Genomic DNA, 14,650 nt, shown 5'->3' with positions numbered 1-14,650 from the left:
CCACTCCAAAAAAGACCCTTTTATTTCTACTCTCTGTCCCCTGTCAGCTAGCCAATTCTCAATCCATGCCAATATATTACCCCCAATCCCATGTGCTTTAATTTTACACACTAACCTCTCAGTGGGACTTTATTAAAAGTTTTCTGAAAATCCAAATACACCACATCCACTGCTTCCCCCTTATCTATTCTGCTAGTTATGCCCTCAAAAAACTCCAGTAGGTTTGTCAAAGATGATTTCCTTTCATAAATCCATGTTGACTTTGTCTAATCCCGTTGATATTTTCTAAGTGTCCTGTTATCACAGCCTTTATAATAGACTCAAGCATTTTCCCTACTACTGATGTTATGCTGACCAGACTGTAATTCCCTGTTTTCTCCCTCCCTCCTTTTTTAAGCAGTGAGGTTACATTTGCCATCCTCCAATTTGCCAGGACTGTTCCAGAATCTACAGAATTTTGGGAGACAGCAACCAACTCATCCACTATTTCCATGACCACCTCCTTTAGTACCCTGGGATGTGGATTATCAGGTCTTGGGGATTTATCGGCTTTCAGTCCCATAATTTCTCCAGCACTATTGTTTTAGTAATACTAACTTCCTTCAATTCCTCCTTCTCACTTGGTTCCTTAGCATTTCTGGTTATTTGTGTCTTCCTCTGTGAAGACAGAACTAAAGTAGTTGTTTAATTGCTCTGTCATCGCCTTGTTCTCCATTATAAATTCCCCCATTTCGGACTGTAAGGTACCTACACTTGTCCTCACTAATCTTTTTATTTTTACATACTTATGGAAGCTTTTACAGTGCGCTCTTATGTTCCTTGCAAGTTCACTCTCATACTCTATTTTTCTCCTTTTGATCAATCTCTTGGTCCTCCTTTGTTGAATTCTAAACTGCTCCCAATCCTCAAGTTTGCTACTTTTTCTAGCAACTTGACATGAGTCCTTTTTGGATCTAATACTATCCTTAATGACCTTTGTTAGCCATGGTTGGGCCACTTTTCATGTTGTGTTTTTGCACCAGAAAGGAATGTATAACTGTTGCAATGCCTACATTCCTTCTTTAACTGTTCACCATTGCCTATCCACTGTCATGCCTTTTAATGAAGTTCCCCAATCTATCTTAGCCAACTCATGCCTTCTACCTTTGTAGTTTCCTTTGTTTAGATTTAGGACCCTAGTTTCAGATTGGACTACTTCACTTTCCATCCTAATGAAGAATTCTATCATATTATGGTCACTGTTGCCTAAAGGACCCCACACAAGTTGGTTCCTCGATGTACTGGTCTAAAAAAACCATCTCGTACCCACTCCAGGAATTCATCCGCCACAGTATTATTGCTAATTTCGTTTGCCCAGTCGATATGTAGATTAAAGTCACCCATAATTATTGTAGCACTTTGTTACATGCATCTCTAATTTCCTGTTTAGTGCCATCCCCTACCTTGCCAGTACTGTTTGGAGGCCTATAGACAACTCCCACAAATGTTTTCTGCCTTCTTGTCGCTTCTTAGTTCCATCCAGAATGAGTCTACATCTAGATTTTCTGAGCCAATATCCTCTCTCACTACTGCACTGATTTCAACCTTAACTAACAACGGCACCCCACCTTCTTTTCCTTTTTGCCTGTCCTTTCTAAATATTGAGTACCCTTGGATGTTCAGTTCCCAGCCCTGGTCACCCTGCAGCCATGTCTTCATGATCACAATCGTTTTGTACCCGTTTACATCTATTTGCACTGTTAATTCAACTTCTTAACATTTTTACACATTTTTTTTGTAATTGGCCCTATTTGCTGCTAGCCCTTATTTCCTCTGCCTTCCAATTTTGCTTTCTACTTTTCTGTCTTTCATTCCTATCTTTGTTTCCTTCTCTTGTGTCTCCCTGCTCAGGATCCCATCCCCCTGCCACTCTAGTTTAAATCCTCCCCCACAGTACTAGGCAAATACTGCTACGAGGATATTAGTCGCAGCCTTGCTGGGGTACAACCCATCCAGCTTATACAGAATTGGTCCCAATGCCTCAGGAATCTAAATCCCTCCCTCCTACACCATCTCTCCAGCCACGTATTCATCTGGTCTATTCTCCTATTCCTGATCTCACTAGCACGTGACAGCGGGAGTAATCCTGAGATTACTACCTTTGAGGTCCTGTATTTTAATTTATTTCCCAGCTCCCTATATTCTGCTTTCAGGACCTCATCCTTCTTTTTACCTATGGCGTTGGTACCAATATGGACCACGACCTCTGGCTGTTCATCCTCCCACTACAGAATACCCTGCAGCCGCTCAGTGACACCCTTGATCCCTGGCACCAGGGAGGCAACGTACCATCCTGGTGTCACGTCTGCAGCCGCAGAAACATCTATCCATTCCCCTTACAATAGAATCCCCTATCATTATTGCGCCCCCCATTCGTTTTTCTCCCCATCCTGTGCAGCTGAGCCACTCATGGTGCCATGGACTGAATTCAATAAAATCTGGAATTACAAGCCAAATACCATGAAACCATTGTTGATTATTGCAAAAACCCATCTGGTTCACTAATATCCTTTAGCTGAAAGCCCATACGTGCAACATGTACAAAAATTGCTGGAAAGACTCAGCAGGTCTGACAGCATCTATGGAGAGAAAGACAAAGTTAACGTTTCTAGTCCATATGACTCTTCTTCAGAACATGTAACATGTAGGTCTGTCCTACATGTGACTCCAGACCCACAGCAATGTGGTTGACTCTCAACTGCCCTCTTGAAGCCCTAGCAAGCCACCCAGTTCTCAAGGGCAATTAGGGATGGGCAACAAATGCTGGCCTAACCTCCCATCCCATGAACGAATAAAAAAAGTTCATTGCTAAATCAAAGAAAGGCTAGACTTTAGATAGAAATTAACCCTTAAAAGTCCCTCTCTCACCAATCTCCAACTTAAGCACTCTAACACAGCCCAAACCAGCATTACAGTGCAGATTGAATACTTTGATGAAGGAATGCAGAGGTTTGATGAGGATAGCGTGGTTGATGTTGCACGTATGGGCTTTCAAATGGTGTTTGATGAAGTAGCACAGAATAGACTTGTTAGCAAGACTGAAGCCCATTGCTCAGGGAAAGAAAGCAGACAGCAGTGGTGAATGTCATTTTTCAGATTGGAGGGGAGTATACATTGGTGCCCCCAAGACATGGTATTAGGACCAAAACTCTTTTTGATATATATTAATCACCTGGCCTTGGATATACAGGACATAATATTACTCCAGTGACTACATTTCAAAGTACTTCATTGGTTTTAAAGAGCTATAGGAAATCCTACGATCACGAAAGGCATTACATTAAAATGGGCTCCCCTTTCTTCTTCCTTTATAATTTCAAAGTATGCAGATGACACAAAACTCAGAAATACAGTCAACAATGAGGAGGACAGTAACAGGCTTCAGGAGGACTTAGACTGGTGAAATGGGCAGGCTTCTGGCAAATGAAATTTAATGCAGGGGAGTGTGAATTGATACATTTTAGTTGGAAGAATGAGGGGCAGCAAAATAAACTAAAGGGTACTGTTTTAAAGAAGCACTATGTATATTTTTTGGCACATGCTTGACACACCCACGCTAACCAGGAGTGCACTCACTGATATTGTATGGGTTTCGGGCTTCCATAGCAGTGGCCCCAGCAGCACTATTGAGCTCAATTTCATGACCAAGGCATTTTAGACAGACTAAAGTCACCTGTTGATGGCCCTGCTCAAACAGTAATCTCCATTAATATGTGGACTCTGTGAGTTCCAGAAGCACATCCCTGCAGCTGTACTCCTGATACTATTCTTCATTCTGAGCACAAGGCCCTTCTAGGGCGCTGACACCATTCAGTTGCCTTGGGTTAGGATAATTGGGTGACACCTCCTCTTGAAGATGCAGCACATTTCCAGTACATTGTATCTGTCAGGTATTCAGGTAGGGCCCGCAGAGGAAAATCGACTGATCTTTTTATCTGATCGCAAATCCCATGCTGGTATCACAATGGCTGAAAAAAAAACACCAATCATTCCTTAAACAGTGTTAAGCAAGAGCAAAAAGAGCAAATAAGATAGGTTACGCTATTTTCCTTAATTTAGAGAACCTGTTCTAAAACAAAAGAAGTTCCAAGAATGGATTAATTCTCATGATTTGGATAATGCACCTGTGACAAAGCCCTTTTACACAGTGTTACAATCAGGTGAGGAGCAATGGAATAGCTCTCCTCTTTTCTAACCCTTCGTTTGACTGCAACGGGTTTTTTAAAAGGATATGCTTGCCAATTCAGTAAGTGTTTAATTGTTCATGTGCTGTGACAGTAAAAGGACAAAAATAGATAGGTTTCCTAGGGTTTTTAAAAAGAAAAGAGGACAGTATTTATTGTACTTAACCTGGTCAAAGTAAAAGAATAAAAATGCTCCAACTTTCATGTACTCACCCATTCGAAGTTCACATGCCCACACCAAAAATTTGCAGGCTGGAAGGATAGGTTAAGTGATTTCTTAAAGCTGAATAAATTTAAAGTTATACGTCTCTCATAGGATGATGACTTGGGTGGATCCAGGCTGAGCTCAGTGGTCTTTCTGGTTTTGACATTGAGGCAGTTTAAAGATGTAGTTGGATGATTTATCTGTTCTTCTAGAGACAGTAGCTGCTGGATTAAGCTCTTTAAAAATCTCTCCCTGTAGCACATGGATAGTCAAACAGCCGACAAGGTCTGAGCTTGCAAGATGGATGAGAGAGAAAGGGAGAGAAAGGGAGGCCCACACATGATTCTTGACACTTTGGCATCTTTTCTGCTCCCGGCTCTGGCCTGAAGAAAACAGTTTCTTAAAACACAAAAGAGAGTTAGCTGGCTCATCACATGATCCTCTCTCTCTCAGCAACTGCCCAGTTACCCAAATATGGCCATGACTGGTGTATTCCAGGTGGGTGGTTTCAGCTTGATTATGGCTGGGAAAATTCATTTCTCAGCCAGAGTTCAATATCTGCTGTGATTACATCTAATGTGTAGTCCCCACTCAGATGATCCTCCAGATGGTCTGTGAATGGATTAGAAGATTATCTCATGCACAGTCCTTCAAGGTAATTATCTCTGCTGGAGTTTTCTAGACAGGTTAGCTCCACTTAATGACTTTGGGATTTGTCATGTACAATGATGCAAATGTTCAGCCACCTTGAATCTGCGGTTTTAAGTCACTGAAATGTTGCCTCAATCTCTTTAACATTCAACTGGTGGTTTTCAGCTAGTAAGTATATAAAGTCATTTTCGATATAAAGCAACAGCAGAGAACCCATGGAGCCCTTAATTAGTTTTTGGCTGCAAAGTTTTGCGCAATAAGTAGGGAGTTCAAGAATGTTAAGAATTTGACTAGTTAATAAGCTTCTCTTAATTTTTCACATCAAGTTGGTACACAACAGGGATAAAATGTGCCTTTCCAATTTAATCAAAACTGATTTCCAGGGGCAGCAGGATGGTCTGCCTCCTGGCAAACAATTCACATGTCTTCAGGACGAAGGAAAATTATGAGTGTCTAGGCCATAGACTTCCTAATAAGCCAATTTCGTAGGCTATAGACGGTAAATGACCACAGGTCCAGTGGTCAACAGTAATCATTTCAATAATTCAGATGAATTTTGTGCTTCCTAATTGCTCCACATAAGCAAGGTGAATCATTTCTTTTTTGGGAGCTGCAAACTAGTTTGTGTATTCCATACCTCCCTGATCATAGTAAGACACTCAACTCTCCAATAACTGGGCACAACAGGCACTTTAAACTATACCACAGTGCAGGAAAATCTATACTTCTAACAACAATATATATAATCTAAAGAGTGACAACAGGATCAGGTATAGGTTTGCAACGTGTATTTCAAGCATGCTGCTCTGCACCCCTGCTTAAAATGCATTCTTTTTTTTATTCATTCATGGGATATGGGCTTCGCTGGCTGGGCCAGCATTTATTGCCCATCCCTAGTTGCCCTTCAGAAGGTGATGGTGAGCTGCCTTCTTAAGCCGAAAGAGTAAGGAAGGAATTTTCCATGCTCGCTGGTGTTGGGCGTGTCCGGCAGCATGAGCGGACAATATGGTGAAAAGACCAAAATATGGTTTCAAAACATCGTGAAACTAGTTTGCAATCACCCGCTCTGCTTGTCAATGGCGGGCCGCATTTCCTGCCATTGGACGTCGGAAATCTCATTGTAATAATCTGCATATCATTATAAGCCCAGCCCAAGCTGGATTGTCTGCCCACGTCAGCGGGAAAACACGTCGGTGCAGAACACATCTTGACTACTGTGATGTGCAGAAGTCGAGATTTACTGCCAGGGCCTTGCTAACATCGCGGACATCCGCAGAGCAGAAGATGCTGCAGCCCGACAGCAATGGGATCCTGGAGGAATGCCCATGGCATGCTGGGTGGATTCTCATGGACATGGCTCCACCGTAAAGTAGCTCACGGAAGGTGGAAAGTCAGTGTTGAGGGTCTGCTCACGACGATGATCGTTGAGGGGATGGAGAGGAAGGAGCAGCAGTGTTTGGGAGAGGAAGATGTACCAGGGGGTGGGAGAAGAAGGTAAGTCGGGGGAGTGGGAGATTGGGAAGGGGTAATGAGGTGTCAGGGCTGGTGAGGTTGGGATGGGGGGAATGAAGGTATCAGGGGTGGCGAAGTTGGGGAAGGGGATGGAGCACAGGGAGGAGGATGTGGTAACCGGGGAGAAGATGGCAACTGGGGAGGTTGGTGTAAGTGGGGAGGAAGGCTTAAGGGAAGGAAATCAGAGGAAAGGTAGGAGTCCAGAGAGGAGAATGAGTTCAGTGGGAGAAAGGAGTCTGGGGGGGGGAGGAAAGAGTCCAGAGAGAGGAAGAAGTCTGGAGAGGAGAAGGAGTAAAGGTGGAGAAAAGGGTCAGGAAAGGGGAAGCGGTAAGGCTGGAGAAAGATGTAAGGCTGGAGGAACATGTAAGGGTGGAGGAAGGAGTCAGGAAGGGGAAGGAGTAAGGCTGGAGGAAGAAGTAAGGGTAGAGAAAGGAGTCAGGAAGGGAGAAGAACTAAGTGGAGGGAGGGAGTCTGGGGTATGGGGAGTGGGGCGCGGTGGGAAGGAGTGCAAAGGCACGGGGTGAGGGGTGTCTGGGGGTGTTGGAGGGAAGGAGTTCCAAGAGGGGGAAGGAGTTCCAAGAAGGGAAGGAGTCCAGAAGGTGCATGGATATCCAGGTGAACATGCAAGGGAGGGCTCTGATGAGTCCATGACTGCATCCTGGGGAGCGAACTGAGGGTGGGTGTGGTACGAGGGAATGGTGAGAATGACTGAGGTCAGAGTGAGGCGGTAGGGTGGGAGGGTGAGGGTGATGGTATCAGTTGAAGGGATGGTGAGGGTGGTTGGTGGGGACCGGGAGGCAGACGCAGACCCTAGAGGGGTGGGAAGGAGGAGGTCAGAGAGTTTAATGTGGATGGGGGTGGGATTTTGGGAAGGAAAGGAACGTGCAAGTTCACCTGAAGACCCCTGAAAGAAAAGGATTATGGCTGGTAGGTCACGGTGGGGAAGTAGTAGGTGATGCCAGGGGGGCCAACAGTGATGGGGGAAAGAAAATGAGGGACTGAGGGAGGGGAAAGGACAGGGGACTTGGAGAAAAATGTTAGGCATATCATGCTTGCTAAATCAAAAGTAAAATGAGAGTTGTGGTGGGCAAGAACAGGTGCTGCATGGGAGTGTGATCAGTGAGTGGGCAGAGATGCAGGTCAGCTCAGATGGACAACTGAGAGCGAATCCCACCAGGCAGCATTGAAAATACTCCGGGCATTGAGAGGAGTTTGATGCAGGAAGGATCCGTGTGCATGGGAGAGAACTTGCTCGAGGCTCCAAAAGGCCCTGCCCTCCCCCATCCCCCACCCCCCAACACACACACACACACACACACACACAGTTCTGCCTCAGAATCACTCATGCATCGGCTGCATGAAGCTGAACTGCTAGTGGGGGTGATGCAGGGGGAGGACTTGTGAAACCTGTCAATGAAGCTGAAAGACACCATTACACATTATTTAGTGAAAGTGAGTATATTTTCAGATTGCAAAGTGGCAAAATGTGTTCACCCTGCAACCAACTGAGATCAGATTTTCTTAACTTTTGAAGACCTTAGACTTCTAGGTGCTGCCCTGACATCTGCAGCAGGGGTGGGGACAGCCTGTGCAATGGCTGACCCTGTTGTCTCTAATGGCTTCAGTGTGGGTCCTCTGAAGAGCCTAGGCATTGGGGGCCCCAGCTCGCTTTGGCTGTTCTGTGGGCCAGCTGCTGCCTCTGCGGTGACAGAGGATAAGGTTGAGGGGGTCACAGGCAAAGGTGACTCGGAGGGAGAGGGCAGCCTCTGAGATTCCTGAGTGGATGACCCAGGAGTGTCCAGCTGCTGCTCCTCCTCTCTTCAGGTACACAAGGGTCCCAGCCTGACTCCTTGAGGGGAAGGAGCACCTTGGGGAACATTGAGGTGCCCCGTTTCCCTCTTGCATTGCTGCTGCAAGAACTCACAGATGGCTACCATGATGGAGTACAGGCCTGCGCGCATCTCCACTTTCTGCTGGACCAAGGACAACATGGCATCCGTCATCCTCCCCATGGTGTCCTCCATATGCGCACATGACTTCATCAGAGAGCAGGCGGACACATTCCTCCAACTCACATGCTACTCTGTTGAGGGCATTCAACAGCTCTGTGTGATGTTCCTCCACCTTCTGCAGGATGAGTTGGAAGGCCAAACCCGGAGGCTCACCATCTGACTTAGGCCTCACAGATGCCTTTTCCATAGCAGTCCTCCGAGTGCCAAGGAGCTCAGCTGAGCCTGCCTCCTCCTGCTGTGACACATGTCTGTTTGGGGACCACCAGATTGTGAACCCAAGCCTGCTCTAGATCTCGGTCCCACTGAGGTGTGTGTCTCTGCACTGATGCAGGGCGTGGGTAAGCGCTATGACGTGTCTTCCAGTCTGCTTATTTCCAGCTCTTCAATGGAGGAGGAGTCCTCTTGGCTGGAGGTGAGGGCATGGATATGGATGGAGCTGAGGGGCTGGTTAGCTGAGGGTGTCAGCCGCTTGATGGTAAATGGGAAATAAATATTGGCTGAGACACTGGGGATAACTGCTCTGCTCTGAATGATGATGGGACCTACATTTACTGACTGGCATTTTCCCATTCTTAAGTTCCACACAGTGAGAGAGATTACTTTAAATGAGTGCTAAGGTTGTGTTTACCTAAAGAAAATTGGCAAGATTGATTGCAACTCTAAATTGGGACTTAAATAATTGGCTGGATTGGCATCCAGTATTCATCAGAAACATGATGATGGTGGAAAGTACAATCGGTCTGTTGGACCGTGACAGAGAAAAGAATTCTAACCTGTTTGCCTTTGCAGATTAAGATAATTTTACTTCTTGACAGATGTTGTAATCATCTGTTGAAAGCAAAATTATAGATGCTTTTGTTTACCACATCCAGTTACAAACCACTGAACCTCAGATTTGCCTCTGCACAAAAGGTAGTTCATTTCCACAATTTAATAGTCTCACTGTTGACAATGTCCTACACATTTAGCAGAGGCTGTTGACAAGTCAGTGAATTTCTCTTCCTAGGTATGGCACAAGGTGTGCATTTGAACTGAGTTAAGAAATTACAGGGCAAACTCCAAGTGAACAACTTCCTTAATTTCCAATGTACATTTACCCACTGTGCATCCAACAGATGTAGATTCTGACAATACTCCGTCTTTTGCAGATATGTAGATCAGTGAATCTTACCAGAAAACTGGCAGAAATCTGTTAGTCATGAGGATTACTTAATGATGCCTGTGACAGGGGTCTGTTAGTCATATGGTTCGTTTGATGCCTGCAGCTAACATATTTAACACTGCTCCTCTGTAATATTCTGACAGCAGATGGACCCTTTTAAACCATTAGCCTTGTATCCATCTCACGCTGAGCACCTACTCAAAGTAATTGTCTACTCTTCTTAAGCAACAGTATCTCTAGCTTTCCAGTCTCCTAATTTGGCATTCTCTGAAACCATTATCTGTCAGATCAGCTGTAAAATTCATTGGTCACATTTTGTGCTTGGTAGGTAGACTCGCTCTCCACATGCACTGTACATACCCAGTATGTACAAAAACAACATAGTGTTCACAAGTTCTGTAGTAAAAGCATTATTGTATATAACATTACTGCTAGCTTACCACATAATGCACTACAGAATCTTAGAATCTTACAGAATAGAAGAATGCCATTCAACCCATTGTGCCCATGTCAACCCCTTACCTCAGCTTTTTTCCCCCTAGTCCTGCATTACTATACTGTTGCTAATTTCTCAAATGTGGAGTCAGACACGATCATAATGAATGGCAGAGCAGGCTCGAAGGGCTGACTCCTGCTCCTAGTTTCTATGAGTCTCTTTCCTGCAGAATTCAATAATTAATTCCTAGTTGGATTTTCAGAACATTCTAGAAACTAAAAATATAGGACACAGAGCTAGGTGACAGAATTATATCAAAGCTTTAATATAGAATCGGGCCATTTGTCCTAATCAGTCCATATTGATGTCAATCTTCCAAATGAGCAGTAGTCCTAACCCTACACGCCCATTCTGTTTCTTTATTCCCCTGCCTTCAACAACTTATCCAACATCGACATGGTGCCTTCTTCAATCAATAATTATAATTGTAGAATCCACAGCCTCACGGCCCTTAGTGCAAAAACATTTTGCCTTGCTCTCTGCCCTGAATCTCTTACATTTAATTTGATAACTGTTGCTGCTCATTTTAGATCCCTCAACCACCGGTTTGTTTCTAACCATTCTGTCACACTCCATACTTTTCGATCCCTCCAACAGATCATCTTGTAATTTCTTCTGTTCTGATGCAATTTCCTCTGTCCTAGCAATAGGAGCTACATTACCTTCATGAAAATAGACACAGGTTTTGAGCATCGATGAAAAAGACATTGGCAGTTTATTCGATAATTCTTTAATTAAAAAAAATAAATAAAGGGTGGTGCATTTTCACATTAGTGTTCACTACTTATTTACATTGAAATAATAAATGCCACACATTGAGTCAGAATCTCTGACATCCCCTTTTAAGTTAACATCAGTTGCACTGACATTCAAAGCCATCCCAACCATCCAGACAGGCTTGCCTTCAAAAGACACCGAGCATGTTAAACTGACAATCTTCAAACAATTGTGTGATATACCAATGTAGTGAAGAGATTAGCTATGCAGCCAATGCATTGGGCTAATTATGCCCTGCCTACTTGACTGCTCTAATATAAGGATGTTTTGTCTTTGTGTAATTGGACTAACACAAATTGCAGGATATTTATATTGTCAGCATCAACTTAATCCTCACACGCTTCCTTTTTTCACTGTTTCTATTTAGACATTTATTTGCCTGTCCACCACTTCATGGTGAAAAAACAATTTGGATATAGGGCTAGAGGAAATTTTCAGACAATAATAAAATATGAGGCAAGGTTAATAATTTTGGGGATCCAAAGGAGCTAGAAGAAGATAATTGATAAGATGGTGCAATAGTCAATAAAATGGTTGATAGGATTTAATGTCAGTAAGTGTGAGGTGGTGCATTTAGATAACAAAAAAGGTCTGTGTATGGGAGAAGACACCAGAAAAACAATCAATATTATTGATTGTGCTGGAGGGAACTGGTGCAGGAGGATCAGCACCTCATCTTCTGATTAGGCACTTTGCAGCCTTTCTGACTTAACATTGAGTTCAACAACTTTAGACCATCAACTCTCTCTTCCATCCTCACCCCCTTTTTTATCAGTTTTTTCAAAATTCTTTCTTTTTATCCACATTTTTATTTTTATTCATTTATTCATTGTTTTATCCCCTTTTTTTTATTCCCCCCCCCACTTTATCCCATTTCCCCATCACCACCCACTACAACACACCGCACCCCCACAAGGGCCATCTTGTTCATGTTGCTCTTTTCAAAGTGCTTACCCTTGTTCTGCTATTATCACATTCTGCTCTCTTACCTTTGCCACTGTCAGCACCTTTTATAGCCCTTAACACCACCATTAACACCCCTTTGTCCTTTTGTTCATAACATCTTTGTCAATCTCTCCTTTGTCCCCACCTATCCCTGGCCTTCTATCCAGCTTCATCTGCTCCACCCACTTTAAACTGTATAAATTTCATCACATTTACTACTTCTCTGAAGAAGGGTGTTAAAACTCTGTTTTTCTCTCCACAGGTGCTGTCAGACCTGCTGAGCAGTTCCAGCATTTTCTGTTTTTCTTTCACATTTCCAGCATCCGCAGCATTTTGCTTTTTAATCAGTACTTAACACCGTGTATTTCAAACAGTTTCCTATGACAAAGACATTACAGAAGTAAGAATTGCATTTCATCTGCATGGATAACATCTTTTTATATCTTATCGGCCCAGTGCAATGAATCACTTTTAGGATAAGATAATTTGTTTACACTGAAGCTGTCATTTGCATTTTACATCAGTACAGTGATACTATCTGAAGAAAGCACATCAGGCACATTGTTGTCTCCCAATGGAGACGGGAATCGGGTCAGGAAACCTGAAAGTGTGATTTTGTTTGGCTGCAAAATCAAATTTTTCTCTAACTTTCGATTCCGCGCTATTTTTGTCTGGGCTTTTTGTGGGTCAGTGTGGTGGGTGCAAAACACGCACACACATCTGTTCCTGGGTCACCATTGTGGGGACCATAGGAGAATTGAATTCCCTTCCTCATGTATTTCCTTCCTCAATTTCCTTCCTTTCTGTGTGCTGGTGCAGGTTTTGGAAGCCTGAGAAAAGCAACTCCTTGGAGAGTTCATAACCACTTGTAGAAACCTGCTGAGTAATCTGCTGAGAACAACATGAAAGGTAAGTGTTAAATGTTTTGACACTTTCAAATGTCACTCTTAGATGCTATCTTGTAATGTAGATTTGCTCTTAATGCATGATTGATCATAAGGCTCTATCCTGCAAGAGTAAGTTTACTATTTCATTGACCAGCATTGTGAGTGTGTTGAGTTGAATTACAATACTTTTCTCATTGGAGGAAGTGCCATAATACATTAAAAACTGTAGAGAAAAGTTCTGGGAAACCCTTCTGTCATATTTTGGACTGTGATTTAAATGTATAAAGATCTTTTAACTTTGAAAAAAAATGGTCTGCCATTGAAAATGGAAAAAGATGCTCCACTCCATCGATTGACAGACAAGTTGGTTTGAAATGGAAATGTAACAGCACCTGTTCTTTCAACTTCAGGGGGTCTGGAGCTGAAAGCTAATGTTTTGAAAGCTGTGGCCATGATGAATGTTTGGCTGAGTTCCAAAAGCTTAGAAGTACTCAGCTGTGTTTGCACAGCTGCTCATTGGAATGATTGACAATTTGAAGAGTTTGTAATGACATAATATACCTTTGGTGTGGCTCCTGGGTATGTAGTTGTTTGTTTAGGCAACTTAATGGCCACTTAAACTTCACAGATTTTTTTGCAGTGTCAATGACAGAGGTTTGAATGAGATTTTTGTTAAGCTGTTACATTTTGATTTTTTGGATGCACCCATTGCTATTTTATGGCTCCTGATGACTGTACACAGCAATTGCTGGATGAATGACTATGGGATAGGATGGGATGCATTCTTCATGCTAGTTAATGCATGTTCAGCTGTGTGAGTTTAAAAGTGGTCATTGGCTAGAGTGTGGAGCTCCAAAATGGCAGCACATGCATCAAATCATATTCTACACTGACTGGCATCATGATCTGCTTGCTCTGCATATTCCTAGCAGGCATTAATTACTCATACTTTAATAAATTAACCAAAATGGTGTAATGCATGGTTCACAGCAGAAGAGTGCACACACCAAGTTGGTACCATCTTGATCCTGGAGCAGCACCCAAAGCATGTAAACAACGGGTGCTACCGAGCCCAATTTCATGCTCCAAGTGTCTTAATGAGGATTTTACAATGTGATTGGCTGAAGAACTATGTTGTTGCTTTCCCTGCTCATATATGTCAGAGATCCCTGTAGAGGGCACAGCATTGCAAAGGATTTCTAGGAAACTAAAGTTGCCACCTGAAAGCCTGTAAAAAGTCTTTGGTCAGCTGTAAGTGGGATGAGCACTGTCCCTTCAACCTATGCGTGATTAGTGAGGGTCTGTCAGCTTGATTGGCTAGATGGCCAGGGTGTGGTGCAGAATGATGCCAATCCCGATACAAGCTATGGTAGTCCATGGAGGGCCGCTTCCTTGTTTTGTCCCATGTTTAATGCAAAGTGGTGCCCCTCAAGCTTGTCTCTCTCTAATAGGGTGCAATGCAATGGTCCCTTGTGGACTATGGCTAATGAGCAAATATGATTACCAAGTGTGGTTAATACTGTCCCTTTGGACAGCTGTATGTGTGATGAATGCAGTTCCTTTACTGCTGACTGAAACATCTGGGAATTCTGGGGGGAGTTTTCGCTTGTCTGACCCCTTGAAGGTGATGGAGCAGGAGCGCATGAGGGAACATGGAAATCGGGGACCTCCCCACACAATGTGCAGTTTTAACTCTACTGCATGTGTGCAAGGTTCTCTTCCAGGAAGCAGCCTAACTGACAGGCTTGGCTTCCAGGCTGGTGGGGAGAAGTCCAGCGGA

The sequence above is a fragment of the Cetorhinus maximus genome, chromosome 17 (assembly GCF_964194155.1).
Source record: "Cetorhinus maximus chromosome 17, sCetMax3.hap1.1, whole genome shotgun sequence".
In the NCBI taxonomy this organism is placed as follows: domain Eukaryota; kingdom Metazoa; phylum Chordata; class Chondrichthyes; order Lamniformes; family Cetorhinidae; genus Cetorhinus; species Cetorhinus maximus.
The sequence above is the reverse complement of the archived record's forward strand: the minus strand, read 5'-3'. Positions refer to the sequence as shown.